The following is a 9,810-nucleotide window of genomic DNA, read 5'->3' on the forward strand; positions in this document are numbered from 1 at the left end:
GGCGCGGCGCGGCCTGACTCCCGGCGGGCCCGCCCCTTCCGGGGAGACGTCGCCGCCCCGCCCAGCAACGGCTCCGCCCTGCGGAAGTGCGCGCCGCGACCTCCGCCGCCAGCGAGACGGGGGCTAGAGTGGCGCGCCCAGTACCCAGCTCTCTAGCCCGAGCCGGAAGCTCGGAGATCCGGCTACGCCTACGCTGTTAGATTTTCGGACTTGGTCAGCTCGCGCCCCGGATGGTTTGTGAACTGGCCTGTCACTTCCTGGGCTTCACTTCCTGGGCTTCACTCCAGGGCTTCAGGGGCTTGGGATGCCCGATCAAACACCACACACCCAGTAAAGTTTTAGATAAACAAGCCGTAATGTTTGAGTGTGTGTCCCAATGCTGTAAAGAGTTTGACGTGTCTCTTGGAGCATTAGGAGGAAAATAGCAAAATACGCGGAAAAACTGGCAAAGGAAAATAGGATAGCTCTCAGTGGGAAAGAAAATGGAATCACAGTACAGTACTGGCTCAGCAGACAACAATAAGCACATAGTCATCATAATGTAAACACTGACTGTCGATTCAACCAAAAATGATGGTGAAATCTTATTACGAGAATGGAAGGAGAATTGGGGTGCGAGAGAGCCAAAGCTTCATCTAATAAGAAGCTATTTGATGCTGCCTGAAATGGGTAAGTGAAGAAATAAAACCCATTGTGTTGAGTTGATTCAGACTCAGTGAGTCTGTAGAACAGAGTAGAACTGCCCCATAAGGTTTCCAAGGCTGTAATCTTTAGGGGAGCAGATTGCCAGGTCTTTTCTTCCTCCGAGCCACTGGTGGGTTCGAACTGCTGACCTTTCAGTTAGTAGCCAAGCACTTAACCATTGCACCACCAGGGCTCATAAGTAACCCCTTTCATCTTTAAAACCAGCAATCCCATCAATCTGGCTTCTACTTCCAGTTTACATTTCCTTCTCTGACTGTGACTCCCTCTTCTACATTTAAGGAACCCTTGTGATTTATATGGAGCCCAGTGGCGCAGTGGTTAAGAGATCAGCTGCTAACCAGGAAGTCAGCAGTTCAAATCCATCCGCTGCTCCTTGGAAACCCTATGGGGTAGTTCTGCTCCATCCTATAGGGTCACTAGGAGTCGGCATCCACCTGCCAGCAATGGGTTTGGGTTTGTGATGGTATAGAGGAGCCCTGTTGAAGCAGTGGTTAAGTGCTCGGAATCCACTTGATGGCAGTAGGTTCGGTTTTGTGATTATATTGGGCCCACACAGATAATCCAGGATAATCTCTTTATCTTAAGGTCAGCTGCTTAAAACCAAAAACCCACATCTCTCTCCCTTGGAGCAGCTGGTGGGTTCGAACCACTGACCTTTTGGTTAGCAGCCAAGTGTTTAACCACTGCACCACCAGGGCTTGGTAGTCAACTGATTAGCAACCTTAATTCCATCTACAGCCTTAATTGCCCCTTCCATGAAACATAACATATTCACAGTTTCCAGGGATTAGGATATGGACATCTCTGGGGGAGTAGTATTCTGCCTAGTACAAATGGGTAGAGATGAGGGATATTGCTGAGCACCCTGCACTGCACAGAACATCCCCCACAATAGAGAATTACTTGGCCCAAAATATCAATAGTGCCGAGTTTGAGAAACTCTGATCTAAGGGGATGGATCATTTACGCTGGGAGGGGTCTGGCGAGGAGGGGGCAAGAGGCCTTTATCACTGGGGTCTCTAGGATTGGGGTTGGGCAGGGCACAGACCCCATGCCCCTCTGCACCCAGAACTGGGAGCCCCCAGGAACACCCAAACTATTCTGTGCTTTACTCTCCTAACCCAGTCCCTAGGCTTCCATCCCTCCCTGCCTTCTGTGGCACGCCTGCACCCGACAGGTGCAGGGACAGCCTCTTGTGCGGCTCCTCTGTCCCAGATGTGGCCTTGAGCCTTCGTTTGTGCCCTGATATGTTTACTCCCTTAAAACAACCACGAACAAGTTGTTGTTGGGTGCTGTCGAGTCGATTCTGACTCAGCAACGCTATAGGACAGAGTAGAACTGCCCTACAGGGTTTCCAAGGCTGTAATCTTTATGGAAGCCGACCGCCACATCTTTCTCCCGCAGTCAGCTGGTGGCTTGGAACTTCCGACCTTTCAGTTCGCAGCTGAGCGCTTAACCACTGTGCCACCGGGACTTCTTTATAAATTGGTAGAGGAGTGTGTATTGCTGGTGTTTAAACTTTAGAAAAGGTAGCACACTGGCCCCACCATTCTGTAGGAGTTTTTTTTCTTTGCTCAACATTGCGTTTTGGAGACTTATCCTTGCTGCTACCTGCTTCTAACGGCCATAGAGACCTCCATGGCAGCACGGACGCCGCTATCAGTTTATCAGTTTTCATATGGATGGTTCCTCCCCCGACGAAGTTTGCCGGTCCACCTCCAGGGGGCGCTCTAGACCCTCCCCCTCCGCCGCTGCCGTCCCCAGGGTTCCTGGAGCGCCCGTATCCCACTTAGCTCGGAGTGGGCGGCAGCGCCAGGGGAGCCGGTGTGGCGGCCGGCTGTCTGGCTCTTGCCCGCGTTGTGCCAACCGGCCGGCCGCCCACCGCGCACTCCAGGCGGCTCTCCAGGCCAAGGAGCCCCGGGGGAGCACCACGGGAGCACCGCGGGAGCGGCTTTCTGGGCATCCCCCCGGTCCCTGGGGTCCTCCAGGCCCCTCCAAGTGCGCGGGCGGCTTTCCCCTACCACTGTCCCACTGCTATGACTCAACCTTTGCATCAAAGCGTTTTCACTGACAAGCTGGGGAGCTGGTCAGCCTCCGGAACAACAAGAACAATAGATAGCGGTAAGCATTTACCGAGTGCCTACTATGTGCCAGGCACGGTGCGCACGCCGAGATTATTAATCTCACAGCCAGCTGTTCAGGTGGCCACTATGAGTATCCCCATTTTACAAATGAGGAAACCGAGGCACAGAGGTTGAGGCACTTGCCCCCACCCCCACCGTCAGGCATGGGGCAGATTAGAACCCAGCCCCGGGGCTCCAGGGCCTGCTTCTCACCCCTCAGGGTGGCCTTCGAGGGGAGGGCTGCTGCTCCCTAACCTCCACAGGCACCCCCAGCCTGAGCAGGAGGGGCACTTCCAGAACCACCAGGGCTCCTCCTGCTTCGGGAGCAGGCTCCTTTCCTTGCCACCCAGCCCCCCTGTGTCCCCCTTCGACATGCAGACTTTGTTCTCTGGCCTGAGAGAGGACAGGCACAGGCTATGTCTCATCCCCAAACCCACAAACCACCCCTTCCCTTTGAAGAGACGGGCAAAGGAAGAGGGGAAGTTTCCATGGAGAACTGCAGCTGTGGCCCCCAAACCTGCGCTCTTGGGCTGGGGGGCTGGGTCGGATCCCACACCTCCCCCCAGTTTACCCAGCAGGTTATCTTGGACAAGTCAATTCTCCCTGTGCCCGAGTGTTCTCACTGGTAAAGCGGACTCATTTATAGTCTTGCCTCTTGAAGCTGTTTGGAGGTCAAAATAAGATATTCTGTGATGATCTGAAACAAAATCCCTGGTGCCTGGGACCTAGAAAGTGCCCCATGAGTGGTGTGGTTGCTGGAGGTGGAGAAGATCTGATTATTTTGAGGGCTGGATCCACCCTGGGCTGTGACACAGGAAGGAATGGGTTGGGCCCTGCCCTCTGGGGAGGGGGACGCTGTTAAGTTTAGGCAGGCACAGGGAGGAATACTCTGGGGGATTACTCAGAAGAGGGCTTTTTAAGCAAGGTCCTGAAGGATGAATAGGAGTTTGTCACGTTGAGAAAGATGAGGACGTTTTAGGCACAAGAAACACAGAAATGGAGAAAATCATGGGTTGTTGGGTTAGGCGGAAAAAGAAAAAAAAGACCGCCTGGAGTCGTCTGGGGGTGGGAGGGAGCATAACCAGAGAGGAGGCTGGAGGTGGTCAGGGCCTCAGCCTGCCCGGACCAGGGCTAAGGGTGTGAGAAAGGGCTGGATCTTTATCCTGGAGGCCTTGGGGAACCACTAACCGTCTCAGCCAGGGCATAATGTGGTCAGGCTTGTGGTTTCCAAGTATCCATTTGGCTGCAGCTGAGAAATGGGTTGGTGGGGAGAAGCTAGGGGTGAGAGAGGACAGAAAGGAGGGTGATGCAGATTTGAGAGCTGTGTAAGGACAAGCCACAGTCCTCCTGGGAGGAGACACAGAGAGGTCTTCAATGGTGCCCAGCGCCCCACAGAGCAGCTCCCCTGCTTTACCCCGTAGGGGCTGAGCCAGACCCCCATATCCTGCAGGAGCTGCGGCTAAGTGTGCTCCCTTTGCCTCTGCCTCCCCTACTCTTGGAGGAGGGAGGGAGGGGACAGAGCTGAGAGGCGAAGCAGGAGTGCCCCCAGCAGAGTCCCCAGAATGGTTCCAGCTAGAAGCCAACTCAGCGAGGACACTCCAGTATCCCTCGCCCCTCACCCCTGAGCAGCCTGGGCTCCCTGTTCCCCCCCATCCCTCTCCGGGAGCAGAGCAGGTACAGCGGGGGTGAGCCGGGCCGGGGCCACCGAGCAGTTATAGCAAGTCCGGCTGGGTGGGACACCTGCCTCAAGACCCCGGTGCTCCAGCTCATCCACGGCCTGATTCCGGCCGCACCCAGACCCAGCGGAGCCGGCTCCGGGACTCCCCCTTCCCCCCGCCGGGCGGCCATGGACGTGAGCGCCCTGGCGCAGAGCCCAGGGATGCCCGGCCTGGGGCGGGGGGGCCCCTTGGGGCCGGCAGCTGTCCGCTTTGCTGCTGCTGCTGCTGCTGCTGGCTGCGCCCGCCGGCGCCTGGTATAAGCACCTGGCGAGTCCCCGCTACCACACGGTGGGCCGCGCTGCCGGCCTGCTCTTGGGGCTGCGCCGCTCGCCATACCTGTGGCGCCAAGCGCTGCTCCCGCCCACTGGGCCCCGCGCCTGGGACACCCTTGCCTCGGGGACGCTGGGCCTGGGCGTGCCCCCCCCCCCAGGGGCCTTTTGCCAGGGATGCTTTCCTGCGGCTGCCCTTGGGAGTGCAGGAGCTTCGGGAGGCGGCACGCGGAGGGGCCCTCACTTCTGGACCTCAGCGACAATTGCCAGGTACATAGGGGAGAGGGAGGGGCCCGGGCCCCGGACAGCAGCGGGCGAGGGGTCTCGGTGGTCTGAGACGGAGGGCACGTCTGCGCGCCGGCGGAGCACCCTCAGTCCTTCCAGCGCCGAGATGGAGAAAATCCAACCCCGCGCGTCTCTACTTTTCCAGCCTGGGGCCAGGGCAGCGGAGGGCGCACCGCCCCCTCCCCACAGCCCTTCCCTATTCCTTCTAGAGCCTTCAGAGAGACGCCGCCCGCCCAGCCACTGTCTACGCAGCGAGCAGCCTTCGCCGGTCCCCGCCTTGCCCTGGGGCCACCCTGAGCGCAGCCCCTGCCCGCAGCGCCCCCAGAGCCTGACCCGGAGGAGTTGTTGCGGCCGCCAGGGCGCGCAGCTCTGCGCAGGCCAGCCGTCTCGTCAATAAACCCCGCCTGGTTCCCGCGCCGCTGAGTGTGACCCTTTCCTCCGCGCTGTGTACTTTGCCGTCTAGCAGCGGGGCACAAGTAGCCGCTCCCACGCCCTAGCAAATGTCAGGAGCCCCTTCGCTGTCCAGGGGAAGCCCCACCCACCCAGCTGCCGGGATCCGTAGGTCCGTGGGGGGGAAGGGGGCTGGTGGGGCAGAGACGCTGCCGGAAACTGGGCTACTTCTTCTGCCAGTGCCGCTTCCTGTGCAGGGGTGGGGGTCGCCAGGCCAGGTGCCAGTGTCTCCGGGAGAGAAGTGACTCCACGCGGGGAGGGGCAAGACAGATCCTGGGCCCTACTGCCATCCGCTGAGGTGTACAGGAGGAGAAGGTGGGAACTCATCCCGCTGAGCCGGACCTCCTCACCCACAGCTCCCAGCGGCCTTACAGCTCCGACCTCAAGCCCAGGCAGCCCACTCAGCCTTCCCTGCTCTCCGTGCCACCGACCCCCCCACACCCCCGGCTCTGCTCATTCACCGTGGTTTCCTCCTCAGAACCCCGCCCCCGACACACACACCTCTTATATTCTCTCGAACTGCCTCCTCCCTCCACGGGGCTTCCGCTCTAGCCCCGCTCAAGAGTCTGGTCCCCTCCGCCCTCTCCCTCCCTCTTCAACCCTCTTTAGTCTGGCCTCTGACTTCACGCAACTGTTCTGGACCTCGAACTGCCCAGGTCACTGTGCGCAGATTTCACGGGGCATTGAGGTACCCCAGCCCAGAGACGTCGGTGCCAGGTCCAAGGTGGGGGGGGGCGCAGAGCAGATTAGGGGCCAGGCAGAAGTCACTCCGTGCTCCATGACACCCCATATGCCCCTGAAGTCCAACTAGTTTTAGGGCGCCGGTCTCACCCCAATTCCCAGCCCCAGGGCTGGACGGAGGAGGGGCACCCGGGGCAGCACTCGGAAGATGCAATCCAGCCCAGAGCCGACAGGTGGCGCCGCGCGGCTGCTGTTCCCGGAGACGGCGGTGGGAGGGGCTAGGGGCGGGGCCAGAACGGGTGGGCGAGGCAGGGTTGTCCAGGCGTCCTTGGCCGTTGTTCTCCCCTACCTCAGCTCCCTTTCTGCCTCTTTTCTGACTCTCCTCCCTCTTTGGTCCTTGCCGCATCTCCCCTTCTCTCTTCCTCTCGTCTCTTAATCTCTTTCCATCGCGCTGGCCCCGACTGCTCCAATTTCGGGCTCTAGGAGTAGTCTGATGGAGGAGGCCCTAAGCAAGGCTTGGTTATCCTACCGGGGCCATTAATGCCCATCAGGGCTGCAGCGCCGTCCAGGAAGCTCTGGGCCATTACCAGGCCGTCAGACTAATGGTTCCACCCCCAAGCCAGGGCCCCCAGCCCCCTTCTGGCAGTGACCAGGCCTCTGCCCACCCAACAGCCACACCCTGAGTCCCCTCACCCTCAGGCTCCGCCCCATCGCTGGGTGGGCAGTTGCCGCAGGGATGTAGGTTCCATGCTCAGAGCAAAGCCCCCTGCCCCAGGACAGGAGGGCCTGGGGTTCAGCACAGGCGCAACCTTCACTGCAGGTGGACCCTCCCAAAGCCCAGAGGAGGGAAGGGACAGAAGCGTGTGACAGCCTGGGCAGCTAGGTGGCAGGGTGGTGTGGGGGTGGTCGACAACAAGGCCTCTGATCACCACTGACCTGGCGCCCTTTCTGCCTGCTGCTTGCCTGAGGGGCTGGGCCACATTCACCCAGAGACAGCAAAATAGAGTCCACTTTCCACAGGGCCCCTGCCCTATGGCCAGATGGCGCTGACCCCAGGACCTCCCGGCCATCTCGCCTGCCCCATGCCCTGCAACCCCAAACAGCTACAGCCCCTCGGCACCTGAGTTCATACTTCCAGGCCTTTGTCTCTGCTGTTCTCGTACTCCTCCGTCACTCCACGCCACTGTGCCTAAGGGGCAGCCTCAGAGCCAGGCTGGGCTGGTGGGTGGCCTGGGAGGGGTGGCCATGACAGCCCCAGGGCCACCTTTCCTCACCTCTGCTACTGGGGGACCTCCCAGCTTACTCTCTTCTCCTGCCAAGAGTCAATTTAGACTCATAGTGACCCTAGAGGACAGAGTAGAACTGCCCCCAGAGGGTTTCCAAGGCTGTACATCTTTATGGAAGCAGACTGCCACATCTTTCTCCCGAGGAGTGGCTGGCGGGTTCGAACCACTGACCTTTCCGATAGCAGCGGATGGCTTAACCACTGCGCCACCAGGGCTCCTCTTCTTTTTGCTACCCCCCCTTTGGTTCCTCTCTTGCTGCAGGAGCCCATGCCTTTGTTCCCCGCCCCCTTTGTTACTCCCATTTGTTAGTGGGTGACCTTCCTGAGTACTTCCTCAGCTCCTTTTGCCTTTGGAGCTGCCTTTGCTAATCTAGGACTGCAGTGCTCCTTTCACGCTTGCTTGGTCCCTAGCCCCCTCTGGGACCACATGCCCCTAGTTACCCTTCAGCCCAGACTCTCCCACTCCATCCTCTGTCATGGGGTGGGGGTGTGTAGGGTGGGGTGGGGGACAGCTGAGTCCTGGGCTGCAGAAGGCCAGGGAGGGCCTCAAGGCTGGGCTATGAGAGTATGCTCTACAGAGGGGCAGTCGCCAAGCCCCCTGACCCAGGGGATCAGGTGCCCTTACCTTCCCCAGCCCCTGGCCTGGGGTCTCCCACCCAGCCACCTCCCCTGTCACAGCTACAATCTGGCAAGTCCTGGGGGTGGAACCATTAGTCTGACGGCCTGGTAATGGCCCAGAGCTTCCTGGACGGCGCTGCAGCCCTGATGGGCATTAATGGCCCCGGTAGGATAACCAAGCCTTGCTTAGGGCCTCCTCCATCAGACTACTCCGGGCCCTGGGGCGCTCTTAGATCCTGGTTGCACAGATGTGGTATCTGGTGGGCTTGCGCCAGCCTCCCAGCCTCCCAGGGAAGCAGCACCAGGCTGGGCCCAGAGAGGACCAGTCAGAGGTTAGGCAAGGAGACACAGCCTCTGGACACACAGACAGACAGGCGGCGGCCGGCCAGGTCGGAGACTCTGGTAGCATCAGCCGGAACTGCAGAGGAGGGGTGAAGGAGCAGCTATGCAGACTGAGTGGCTTTTAGGGGCAGCAGCCGGGGTGTGGGCACCCAGGGGGCCTTGGCCCAGGAGGCTGCTCAGGGGTGGGCCCTGTGCTCGGGCAGGGGCTGGAGAGGCCATGCCAGAGGCACTGGAAGGAGGTGAGGGAGTCACTAGAATCAGGCTGAGCCTGTTGTTGCTGCCCGCATGGGGAACTGGCTGGGCTGGTTGTGCCTGACCCCTGGGAAACAGGTGTGTGCAGGGCCCAGAGGCTGGGGAGGGACAGGCCCAGGGGGATGGAGGGTGAGCCTGGGACTCAGCTGTCTTCCTCCTTCAAGATTGCAAAAGGGCTCCATGGTAGAGTGTGGACTCTGGAAACTCACAACCCTGGACCCAAGCCAGGCTGGGGTTGTTACAGGTAACACACAGCATTTGGTCCCATAGAAGCAGGACAGAAGCCTAAGTGATTCTCCGTCACGGTTATTGTCCAGCAGGGGGACATAGGGCTGGGAGGGAGTCCCGCAGGGGTCACTTCAGTGTGGAACGGCCCTTGTGTGCGCTGATCTCTGCTATGTCTGAAACACAGGACATCCCAGGCAGGAAGACGGTCGCACAGACCCCTATGTCCCAGTCGGACAAGCCAGTGTCACCCTCCCACCGTTGTTCCAGCCAGCAACTGCAAAGTCATGGTCCAGGCCTGGAGCCCCCTCCATGGCACAAGTGAGGGGCCCCAGCAGAGGGAGGGGTCGGGAAGGGAGGTTGTCTAATGGACACACACAGCACAGATAGTACAAACACTCTCTGGGAGGGTCAGGAGTGCCAGGTCCCCTGACTGGTAGGTGTGAGGAGGGGCCGGGCAGACAGGCGACTTTCGAGCCCCTCTGTTGGCCTCTTGGCTCCCCCTGGGCTGGGCGGGAGTATCTCCGGGTGAGAGAAGGGTTCAGAGACAGACGGGGAGCACGCAGCAGGGCCAGTGATGGGGGACGGGGTGGTGGAGACGTGGAAGTCCGTGTTCTTACCCATTGGCCCCTGTGTGGGGTCCCTTGTCCTGGGGACCCTCTCTCCACCACCTCCACCCACTCAAGAGCCTGCTTTGGTGCCGTGCACACAGTAGGGACTCAATAAATGTTGCTGAAATCGGACGCACAGGCACTGGCGCTGAGGAGGCCGCCCAGACTGGGGATGAGACAGCTGGGGCCTCCGGGGTCTCCCGGCCCGGCAGCCCCGCCCCTCGGCCGACGGGGACTTCGGGCGGG

This window comes from Trichechus manatus, unplaced genomic scaffold, assembly GCF_000243295.1.
Source record: "Trichechus manatus latirostris isolate Lorelei unplaced genomic scaffold, TriManLat1.0 scaffold00024, whole genome shotgun sequence".
In the NCBI taxonomy this organism is placed as follows: domain Eukaryota; kingdom Metazoa; phylum Chordata; class Mammalia; order Sirenia; family Trichechidae; genus Trichechus; species Trichechus manatus.